Source organism: Mytilus californianus, unplaced genomic scaffold, assembly GCF_021869535.1.
Source record: "Mytilus californianus isolate M0D057914Y unplaced genomic scaffold, xbMytCali1.0.p SCAF_10, whole genome shotgun sequence".
Classification (NCBI taxonomy): domain Eukaryota; kingdom Metazoa; phylum Mollusca; class Bivalvia; order Mytilida; family Mytilidae; genus Mytilus; species Mytilus californianus.
Genome location: NW_026262582.1, coordinates 66,620,966 through 66,633,453, shown reverse-complemented (window position 1 = coordinate 66,633,453; position 12,488 = coordinate 66,620,966).

Genomic DNA, 12,488 nt, shown 5'->3' with positions numbered 1-12,488 from the left:
ATACCCTACCCAACCCTTACCGAAAAGTTAACAAACAAAAATTCTATGGCAATACTTTTTTCCGCACTAGGTGCAAACGTAAGCTAGAGATCTAGCGCCTACTTGATCAAAATTCCCAGTTTGGGTATAGCACGGATTATTTTTTAAAGCTAATAAATAATTTCCTTACCCACCATACTTTGAGTACAAAAAATAAACCTTTCGTCCAATCATAAGTAAGCGAAATCCACTGTTTCAGAAGTAGAATGTCTGTCAAAACAGTTTTGTGTGGCAAAAAAAATAGTTAAAGCACGAGTGCAACTTTTTTTTTTCTAATGCAGAACAATTGTTCTTTTCATGAACTATTTGGGATGCCGAGAATATAGAAAGCTATTTCACACAATAGTGCAATTTTGCCAACATTTGAAATGTAAAGCGTGCAGCACGCTGTGTGATGTATTGAAAGCGATTTATATAATTAATGAACAAGAAATGAAATTTTGAAATTCATTGAATAGTGTCTTTGACTGCTTAATTATATATTAAAAACTGATAATATAGTGGTTATATATTAATAAAAAACATTTGAAGTACGTTTGAATCTTATGCAACATTTGGGTTTATATAAACATCTGAAAACTTGCTGCTAGCGAAGTGGCGCTGCTAGCGAGTGGCTGCTTGCTTGAACCTGGTCTCACAAACTCCGCATTTTCATTCACGTCTTCACATTACAGGTTTCAATAAACGTTTAGTAAATTATGTCAATGTGAAGAAAATGACCCGTATTTTGCCAACAACTGGTTTTAGAATTAATTAGTTTATTTCCGATGCAAAGACCTTATAAGTGAATCAATATTAATACAAAAATATGTCATCTTTAATGATTCCTCATGGGGTTTTTGATTATGTGATTACTTGACCGTTTTTTTTGTTGTTATTATGTGATTACTAGAACAAATATTTCATGATTATTTGATTATCTAGGACTGTATTTTAGATTAATTGATTACCAAGTTTAAACAATAAATTTGTGTGTATAGCATACATATAAAATTTGGCTTGAAAGACGTTATTTTTTTTCGAATTGCTCCGCTCGGTAAAATTGTTAAGAATTAAGTCCGAAGATTGAACGCGTTTGTCCAGTGATCTTATTAAAATTCATACAAAAAAGTTATATAAGTATAACGAAATCAGAGATATATCTTTTAATTAGATTGGTTCGTCTAATTTAGTATTTTTATCTGAAATAAATTTACTAACTTCTTTAATAAAGGATTTGAACAAGAATGTGTCCATAGTACATGAATGCCCCACTCGCACTATCATTTTATATGTCCAGCGGACCGTAAATTGTGGTCAGAACTCTAATTTGGCATTAAAATTAGAAAGATCATATCATATGGAACATGTGTACTGAGTTTCAAGTTGATTGGACTTCAACTTCATCAAAAACTACTTTGACCAAAAACATTAACCTGAATCGGAACAGACGGATGAACGGAAGAACAAACGGACGCACAGACCGAAAAACATAATGCCTATAAATGGGACATACATTCATAAAATGTGCTGAAATTGAATGAAGGTCTTGTAAATCTCAATTAGACCATAACAGGCATATCCAAATAAAGTTCCCTGAAGTCACAAACAACTTCCCTCACTTGTAGATCTATTTTCACTACTTCTGCAATATTGTATTTATCAATAATAATATAAATAGAAATTGTATGCAAAACGATCAGAGTAAACTTGTCAATCCTTTAAATAAACTTATTTTAAACGGTTACCAATTGAACACTGTAAATAGATCTTTGAACATTGTTTTTATTGGTATAAATATTAATTTTGATATCAGTAACTTAAAATTATACTACATATTATTGTTATACACATCAAGGTACTACAATCTGTTGAGACCTTTGATTTGGCATTGCAGCATTGCACAAGGTCATGTCTTTCTCTGACTGTTAATGACGTCTTTACACTAAATCCATTGGATGTTGGATGTGTACTGATTGATATTTTAGTCTTAGATACATGATTTTTGCATTAGTTGTTATTGGCTTTAAACTAGCTGTCAGATCTGTACTTTGTGTCCTTTTTTGTTTGTTAAGGATGTATAAATACCCTGCCACGTCCCGTCTGTGCTTTTGTTAGATGTTTTTTTCTGTTTTGTATCGATCTGATATGTTAAGACCTTTTCAACTGATTTTTATAGTTTGTTCTTATGTTGTTCTGTAACAAAACTCGTCCCAGGTTAACGGGAGGGTTGAGCCCTCACTTGCATGTTTAACCCCGCCATATACTGTATGTGCCTGTCCCAAGTTAGGAGCCTGTAGTTCAATGGTTGTCGTTTGTTGATGTCTTTCATATTTGTTTTTCGTTTTATTGTGTTATAAATTAGGCCGTTTTTTCTCAACTGAACTGTTTCATATTTTTCATGTCAGAGCCTTTCATAGCCGACTATACCAACTATACCCTACTGTTTTTTTTTCTCATTGTTGAAGGTGGTACGATTGCCTATATATAATTGCTTACATCTACTTTGAACTTTGGGAATAGTTGTCACATTGGCAATCATACCACATCTCCTTATTAAAATGTTGAGGGGGGAAAGGGGGGGGGTCGAAATTTGTATTTCTTAGGAGAGTTCCAATGTTTTCCTCCCAGGTCACCCAGTTTTAATTGAATATTTTCTCATTTTGCTGTGCCCTTGGATTTTTGTTGAAGGCCAACCAGAGCTTACTGCCTGTTGGTGGGTAGTTGAAGACCATATGGTAAGCTCTAGCTGTCTTTTTGTGTATTGTATATGGTGATTTGGTGATGTCTTCATGCCATTTTCCCATTACTTTATATAGACAGCTTATCAGTCAACCATATCTACCAAAGACGACAAATGATGGCCAAAGCTCTCCTGGCCTTTTGTATATTCAGGCGAGAAACAAGATAAACGGACTTGGCTTGGTATAAACATGTATATTTAGTAAATTCGTATAAATTCAAGTCAAATTAATATTTCAAAACAACATAAAAATATAAAAGTGTAAACTAAATTTTTTTTTGATAAATCTTGAAAATATTATTGTGTTTGTGTGTGGCCATGGATAAAGGCATGTTTTTCAGTCTGGGTTAAAAAAAAATATTGACTTCGGGTACAAATCCCTGCCCCACCACAGAGAATCAAATGGTTGCTTCCTTTGGAACAATAGAGATTGAAGATGTTGAGAATGAAGATCAAGTAATAATTTTATGTTTTGCGGCGACGTTAAAGGAACACCAATCAGTCACTCGATCTTTATGACTATGGCTTCAGTTGTAAAATATTCCTTGTTGTAAAAGTTCCTTTTCTGCTTTGTGTAGACTTATTAAGACTTGGAATAGATCTACGATGACTAATGAACGGTCGTGTATGGTTTGGCAATTTTACATGCCTACCGATAATAAAATTGACAATGGAAATGGGGAATATGTCAAAGAGACAACAACCCGACCAAAGAGCAGACAACAGCCGATGTCCAGATATGATACGATGCTACCGGACATAGAAAAAACTGTCCTTTTTTCATGGAAAATTAAACTGTTACAGTATATTAAAGAATACAAAACTAGCTCTCTTTTCTGTAAATACAAATAAAAAGCTGACATGGGTGAGATTAAAGCTAGAAATCCCAATCTCCCAATTCACTTAAAAAGACCATATATAGATTTAAGAAGATCTGGTATGAGTGCCAATGAGACATTTCTCCATCCAAGTCACACTTTGTAAAAGAAAAACCATTGTAGGTCAAAGTACGATCTTCGACACGGAGCCTTGGCTCACACCGAACAGCAAGCTACAAAGGGCCCCAAAATGACCAGTGCAAAACCATACAAACGGGAAAACTATGCAACGGTATAATCTATATAATAAACAAGAAACGAGAACACGTATGAATCACATCAACAAACGGCAACTACTGAACATCAGGTTCCTGACTTAGAACAGGTGCAAACAAATGCAGCGGGTTTAAACGTTTTAATAGGTACCAAATTCACTCTTATCCGAAACAATACTGTAACATATGACCTTTAATATTGAAGGGCTAAACTTGCATTGAGTCGTGTGTAGGCCCTAAAATAGAAAATAAAGAGATGTGCATGGGACAAAATCGCACACAATACATAGAAAAAAATACAAATTATCAATGAATAGGGCTTTTATTCCTGTTCTTCATCTTGAAAGTAGCTGGAGGGTCTTCAACGAGGAAAAGAACCATTAATACCTTGAAAACAACAGCCACACACTTGGCTACTAGTATGTGGATTACAATGTTTTGCTTTATCCTACACCCTGGATTTTTTCTCAAGAAGACCTCAGGTACCCAGCTTCCCTTTGCACCTAGTGCGGACAAAAGTATTGCCGTAGATTTTTTTTATTAACTTTTCGGTAATGGTGTGGTAGGGTGGGTAGCTGAGGTCTACTTGAGAAAAAATCCAGTGATGTTCGGCTTAGTCTTTTTTTATAATGTAATAAGCTGGCAAATTATAAAAGCTCATGTCTTAATTGATAGGCATAGAAATAAAAAGAAAACGTATGAAAACCAATAACATTCTACCGGAGACAAAATAACGTTGGTTTAGGCAACTAGTATGATGGTCTGGATGCGTATTTCTTCATTTCTGTATTCTTTGATATTCTATTCCATTTTTCTCTATTCTTTAATCAGTGTTTCAGGCACCTTTTCTCTATTCTTTATCATGTTTATTTCTTTATACTTTTTGCCAATTATTCTATTCTTTTTATATTTGAACACCTCATTATTCTATTTTTTTTTATTTCTTGGTCCATTGTCTCTATTATTTATATTTTTTCCCACTATTCTCTATTCCGTAAACCCCCATCCACACCCAGGCTCTAGTTAAGGTCACCATATAGCTTTTAAAAATAAGCAAAACTAATACCGAGTAGGCTCCGAATGGCAAAATGATTGAATGCTTATCCCGGTTTGAATTGTGAAATTGCGGAAATTTGTTTTTTAATCAACTGATCAAGCAAAACACATTATCGTCCTGAATATTCGTATAATGGACTTTGGTTATCAATTCTAATCATCTGAGATCTTTCTAAATTCAAAAGTAAAGATCACGCACCCTTATTGTTCAGATTGATAAAGTCTTTTGCATCCGTCGACATTATCTTCGATTTAAGATCTGATAACCACAGTGATGTGCGTGTATACTTTAACGACCGGGGTAGTTTCCCTTGTTATTGTGATGTTGTAATCAATCTATTTATATGTACCATCTTTATATAATATTATATTGTACAATCTAAATTTATGATTCGTTTAATATTCAAATATAATAATTTATTTTTTATTAAAGATATAAACAAGGTAATTTGAAAGGCTTTGATTCATTTATCACCGTAGTTCAATTCATAAGTCAGGCGGTCTATTTTGTCTACATTATATTGAAAGAACACCGGGGTGTTTACATTGGCATTATTTACTATCAATGACTGTGAAACAAGAAAGGAAAACATTGTACATTATAAAACGAGAAATAATTAAAATTAAATACAAAATTTTTATTCAGTGAAATCAAAAACGAAAAACGGAAACACTTTTGATTTTCATTTTGGTTTTAGAGAAATCAAAAACAAAAAATGAAAACACTTTCGTTTTCCGTTTTGGTTTTAGAGAAATCAAAAACGAAAAATGAAAACACTTTTGTTTTTCGTTTTGGTTTTTGAGAAATCAAAAACGAAAAATGAAAACACTCGTTTTTTGTTTTTTGTTTTTGATATTTCAAAATGAAAAACGAATGGACGCAAATATACACTCTCGTTTTTTGTTTTTTGTTTTTGATATTTCAAAATAAAAAACGAATGGACGCAAATATACACGGACCGTCCGTGTACATTCACGCCAATCATTTTTCATTTTAAGATGAAAAATAGATTTTGCAAATTGCTCTGCAACTTTTAAAGGTAGTTGGTTTGAAAAATGTAACAAAAATCTATTGAAGTCACTTTCGAAAAAAACATTTTCTCTATGAGATTTGAAAATTGTTATTTTCATGAAATTATATTTTTGATTTCACGAAGATATTGAAACAAATATCAATAAGTTTGTGTTAACAATGATTTTATTTTGTCAAAAGTGTAAAGATATTAAAACATTTGTATTTGCTTGTTTTAGAAAACAAAACATATTTCAATCTCATTCTTAAAAGCAAATATTGAAAATGCTGACCTTTAGCATTTTTCAATTTCATTTACAATATTGAAAAATGAAAAATGCTCTAACGTGGAGCATTTTTTCAATTCAACTTACAGTATTGAAAAATGAAAAATGCTCTAGTGTGGAGCATTTTTCAATTTGACTTCAAATATTGAAAAATGAAAAATGCTCCAACGTGGAGCATTTTTCAATTTGACGTTTGATATTGAAAAATGAAAAATGCTCCAATTTTTCATTTTTCATTTTGCTGTGCAATATTCAAATTTGAACAATTTTCATTATTTAAATGTCTAATAATGAGAACGAAATGTAATTTGTTTCAATATAGGCGTTTTAAATGTTTAAATTGGTGGCACTTTTTATTAAATGTTTTACTATTTCCGTTTTCTTTTTTCTTGTTTTAAGTGCAATATCTTGAAGATCTGTTTAAGGTGTGTGTGTGTGTGTGAACTATGTGCGGTATCAACAAATTCAGAACAAGAATGGTACACTGACAAGTACGATAATGACCACAAAAAATCATTCTTTCTTTTTATCTATATATCAAGCTGTCTTTGTAGCTACATGTTTATATTTCTATCAATCTGTCATTCATTGTTTCTATCTATCTGTCTATCTATCTGACTTTTGTTTATCTTTGTCTTTTCTTTCTTTGAATTGTCGGGGTTGAAATCTTTAATTTAGTTCTCTCGAAGTGAAGAAGTCACTTGTTAAAATACATGTACATGTACATGTTGTAAGAATGGAAGAACTTTTAGACCATCGATGTTTGATTCAACAAATGATACTTGACGGAAGAACACACCAAGACATTTCTCAACACTTGACTTCTTTAGGAATCAAGCATGTATCAGCGCGAACAATAAGCCGTTTTTGTTCTGAAAATGGAATTACTAGGCGATGCGGAGTAGACGCATTAAACCATATCGTGGCTGAACGTGTAAAACATGTTAGAAAAGAAGGAAAAATATTAGAATATAAGATATTGTCCATGTCAGTTTCTGTACATGTTCAAGGAGGAGGGTTCGCGGTGGAGTGGGGTGGGGAGAGATGGGTGTAGATGTTATATTATTTTGATCACTGTAGCAAAGAATATATCATAATTATGTGAATAGTATTTCAACAAACATAAAACAGTTCCCATGAAGTTCTGTTTTATGTACATTATATTACCTTTTATTCAATATGATTGTACATCTTTAATATGTGAAAGCAAAACGAGTATTATAGGACAAATATGTCGACACAAAAAATGGGTATCAGTCAGTGACAATCTTCTTTTGAAATAAAAAAGTAAAAAAAAAAAAAAAAACAGATCGACACAGATCGACACAAACGTATTCCGAACCATATACATCATGTTCATGGAAGATATACTAGTACTTACATTTAAAATATGATGTGCGCATAGTGTGTGTTATTTTCAGGTTGGACCCACATACGGTTTGAAAATGATGGCAGGCCATTTATCAAGCAAAGGAATCAACGTGTCTGAGGCTAGAGTTGGTAAAGCATCGGATCCAGATCTTTTCATAGGGGGGGGGGGGGGGGGGGGGGGGGGGCACTGACTGACCTAAGGGAGGCCGCTCCAGTCATGCTTCAGTGATTCCCTATTCTGATGGTTAAATGATGAAACCCCGGCGTTCATAACACTCTCCAAATCACACAATATTTTTAAGATGTAACATGTAAACCAATACAATACAATACAATATAATACAATACAATACAATACAATACAAAGTTTTTTTATTGCTAATTATGACGCCCAATAATTTGAGCAGTATATTTAAGTTCAATTTCATACAAGTGATTACATATTGATTATATTGATTATTAAAAAATTTAACAAAATCAAGTCTTTTTCACCAGAATAATTTCTACAGGAATAATATACATGATATGTATTGTTTTACAATATAATATACTAGTAGAAGGACAAACTACCGGCGACTAATGTATCTAGAATTAAATTTCTCTTTTTGAATTAAGTACACAATAATAAACTTACTTTTTTAATTATAACATTATCCTCAGATGACATTAATCATATTAATAATGATTTATTTGGGGGCTTTAAAAGTTATTTATATATTAAAAATATATAACACGGAAACAACACATGAACAGTGAAAAATAACTTTAGACAATGGAAATTGGAAATTGATAAAAATGGTTTCAAAAAGTGTAATATTAAAGTAATATTAATTTCATTCAAGAATGGTCGCATATATCATGTGAATTCTGTTTCGTTGTTATGAATGACACCAATTTGTCATCTACATTGGTAACCAGTATATACATCATTTTTATAGTTCATTCTTATGTTGTACTGTTATACCACTGTCCCAGATTAGGGGAGGGTTAGGATCCCGCTACCATGTTTAACCCCGCCACATTATGTATGTATGTGCCTGTCCCAAGTCAGGAGCCTGTAAATCAGTGGTTGTCGTTTGTTTATGTGTTACATATTTGTTTTTCGTTCATTTTTTTTTATATATAAATAAGTCCGTTAGTTTTCTCGTTTGAATTGTTTTACATTGTCATTTCGGGGCCTTTTATAGCTGACTATGCGGTATTTGCTTTGCTCATTGTTGAAGGCCGTACAGTGACCTATAGTTGTTAATTTCTGTGTCATTTTGGTCTCTTGTGGAGAGTTGTCTCATTGGCAATCATACCACATCTGCTTTTTTATATTAGAGATAAACGTCGTAATGTAACTAAACATCAGTAAGTAAAATATATTGGGATGCTAAAATATAAAGAATAGAGAAAGAATAATGAGAAAAATAAATAAAATGTAGAGAAAAGTCACATAACAATTTAAAGAATACAGAAATAAACAACACCCCCAATCCGGACTCTCATGGTATACACGAGAATCTGGATGGAGACGCAGAATATAGAATAATAGATAAAGACAGTAGAGAGTGATGCATTGCTATAAAAAGAGCAACATAACAATTGTTTAAGAATACAGACATGAAACACCCCTTTTTTACTATTTAGACCCTCCAAGATGATTGTTGAAACAATTTTGGCATTTATTCCACATCTCCTTATTTTTAAATTAATAGTATAGACAACAATATCTTTATAGATGCTTTGCATTTTTTTTTTTACTGTATATCACTTTATGTTATTTGAGACTGGAGTCCGATAAACATTGGCCTCCTGTACACCGCTGAATCTGATAGCTCAGTAAATATTGTAAAGTGCAAACAAAACAAAATTTCAGGGAGAGGGGGTGGTTGAAACAGTAACGGATTGCGATGTACTCAAATTGGTGACAAATGCTAGAATTTTACAAGCGCACAACTACAGTTCTCCTCTGCACTTATGTAGAAAGGAACTACACGGAATAAAATGAATTAAAACTTAAGATAATCAAATGTAGCTGTATTCGCTTCTTTCCATTTACTTCTTTAGAATGTTTTGTAAACAACATATGAATAAGTAATAGAACAAAAGAACCAATTGGATGATGCTGATGAATAGGGTTTAACGTCCAGTGGCAAATATCATGTCCATATGAGAACGACAACACGTTATATGTACCCGGTGTTGTATAAGACAGACACTTTCAGTCGGATTTTTGAACGTGCTTTTTTTAACAGACACAAAAATCAAGGCTGATTGAAAACGTTAATGATAAATGCATGCATATTCCAGCGGTCAATCCATATCACGCTATATTGCAGTGACACACCTTTCAATAAAATGCAAAGAAAGTCAAAATAAAAATGCTCTTACTACAAGGATACTGTTGCACCGTATTGTCATTTTTATTTACTCAAGTACATCTCATTCTTAACTTTTTTAGTGGGAAATTATAAAGGTAGCAAAACTATTGTCGTGGCTAAATAACTCTTAACTGACACAACTTTAATTGTCCAACCCATTAACAGACTTTATTCCCCTAATAGTCACTAAAACGTGGTATTACTCACGCTATATTACAATTATGAAATATTTACTAATTTCAATTTATTTTTTAGAACCAAAGTACTATTTTGTGTCCTTTAAATGATATACTAGTATAAAATTGTTTGTTTCGCCTTTTATTAAAACAATTGCTATGCGTATAAGCATAAATACCACATACTTGCGCGACGCCTTTTAGTTTTACTGAAGTTTGCGCAGACTATGAAATGTTTTTACAGGTGGAAAATGTTCTATGATAGATATCATTTTGTCAGACACTTTTCTTTTTTTTATTTGGTTCTTATAATATGCCAAAAATCTGTATATTTAACAGAGTTGAACACTTAAATTGTGCGTTTTACTCTAAACAGACGTATAACCGACCCGATTAACAGACCAACCGCCCATATAGCCGCATACTCAATATAGATTAACCGACCAATCTCTCGGTTAGCCGAGTGTCGGCCGTGATATAATGGTCCTTTTTTATAATTATTATTTCTCTGCAGGGAACGATGTTTTGGAATATTGTTTCAATTCATTTTGTAATAAGCTTACGGAAATATAATTGTGCAAGGTTTAACTTAATGTAAATGGCAGAAAGTTCATATACTTGGTAGCATAGCAGTCATTACTCTCCTTTTTATGTGACAATATTTTAGAGTTATGGAACTTTAACCACTGTAGGGTAAAATCAACTGTTTTATACTAATCACTTTCCCCTTAATTATAAATAAAAATCAAACTTTCCTTTCTGTTGTCAGAATAGGAACGAGAATTGGACAAAGAGACAACAACCCGACTAAAAAGCAAAAACATCCCAAGGCCACTAGTGGGTCTTCAATACAGCGTGAAAATCCGGAAGTCGTGCTCCAGTTGGACCCTTTACACAAATGTGTACTAGTTCATCGAAAATGGACGTCACATTAAATTCCAAAGCATATTAATAAACGTAAATAAAAAAAAAATATATATACAAAACAAACTAAGGCTACCAGCTTCTTCTTTTTTATTCTATTATAGTACTTAACTTATTTATAAGTAGTTTGTGCAAGCGAATGTAATTCCAGTGTGACTTTCAAAAATAACTTGATAGTTGCTTAAGGTATATCATACTTTTCAAACGATTCGGAAGTTGACATAATATATGTATAGAGACACCTGTCTTCTGTTGAATACAATATAAGTGCTTCGCAAGAGACTTTTGGTTATGTGTTTGGTTGGGTTGTTATTTCGCTGCCGTGTAAGCGACATCTTTTTCTGTTCATATCAGTATATATCAAATCGTCGTGTTGCGATGTAATAGATAAACGGTATGAAGAGAATTATAAAGCCATAGTGTTAATAGAGATTCTGCTGAGAATACTAACTTACAGAAAAAAATTGATAAAAAAATTAAGTGTCGATATATTTGATACATAATTGATTTATAATCGTAACAGGTGTCGATAATAAAATTACCGTAATTTTTTTGGTCAAAATCCATTAAATTGTAGAGGGGCCTGATGGGTTATTTTCGTTCTTCGTGACGGCGCATTTTCGCTATCGTGATCCGTTTTTCTACAGATTTTTTTTTTTATATTTTCGTGATCCGTGATCATAGAAATTTATTTTTCTGTGAATCGTGATTGACAAAAAAATCAACTCGTGAATCGTGATGAGACCACACTTCGGACAATTAATAAAAAACGCTTCCACCAACTTTTATGAAAATTTGTTGAATTGTTTATATCTATTGACGTAAGCTCCCTTTCGATTTTTATAAATTTCAAATTTTTCGTTTCCATATTATGAAATTTTATCCTTAAAAAAGGGGGGATTTTCCAGTTTTAGGACAATAATTCAAAAATGCTTCCATCAACTTTATTGAAACTTTGGTGAATTGTTTATATCTATTGACGTATGCTCCCTTTCGATTTTTATAAATTTCAGATTTTACGTTTCCGTGTCATGAATTTTTATGTTTAAAAAAGGGGGGACTTTCCAGTTTTCGGACAATCACTCATAAACACTTTCACAAAATTTTATGAAACTTTGGTGAATTGTTTATATCTAGTGACTTAAGCTACCTTTCAATTTTTATAAATTTCAGATTTTACGTTTTTCAGTTATGAATTTTTATATTTAAAAAGGGGAATTTTTCCAGTTTTTGGACAATAACTCAAAAACACTTTTACCAACTTTTATGAAACATTTATATTTTTGGAGTTATGCAGTATTATTCATAAAAATATGAGGCTTTTTTCAGTTTTTCGGATAATAAATCTAAAATGCTTTCAGCAGTTTATGATGAAACTATGGTGACTAGTTTATATCTATTAAACTAAGTACTCTTTTGTTTTTTTATATAATTTCTTATTT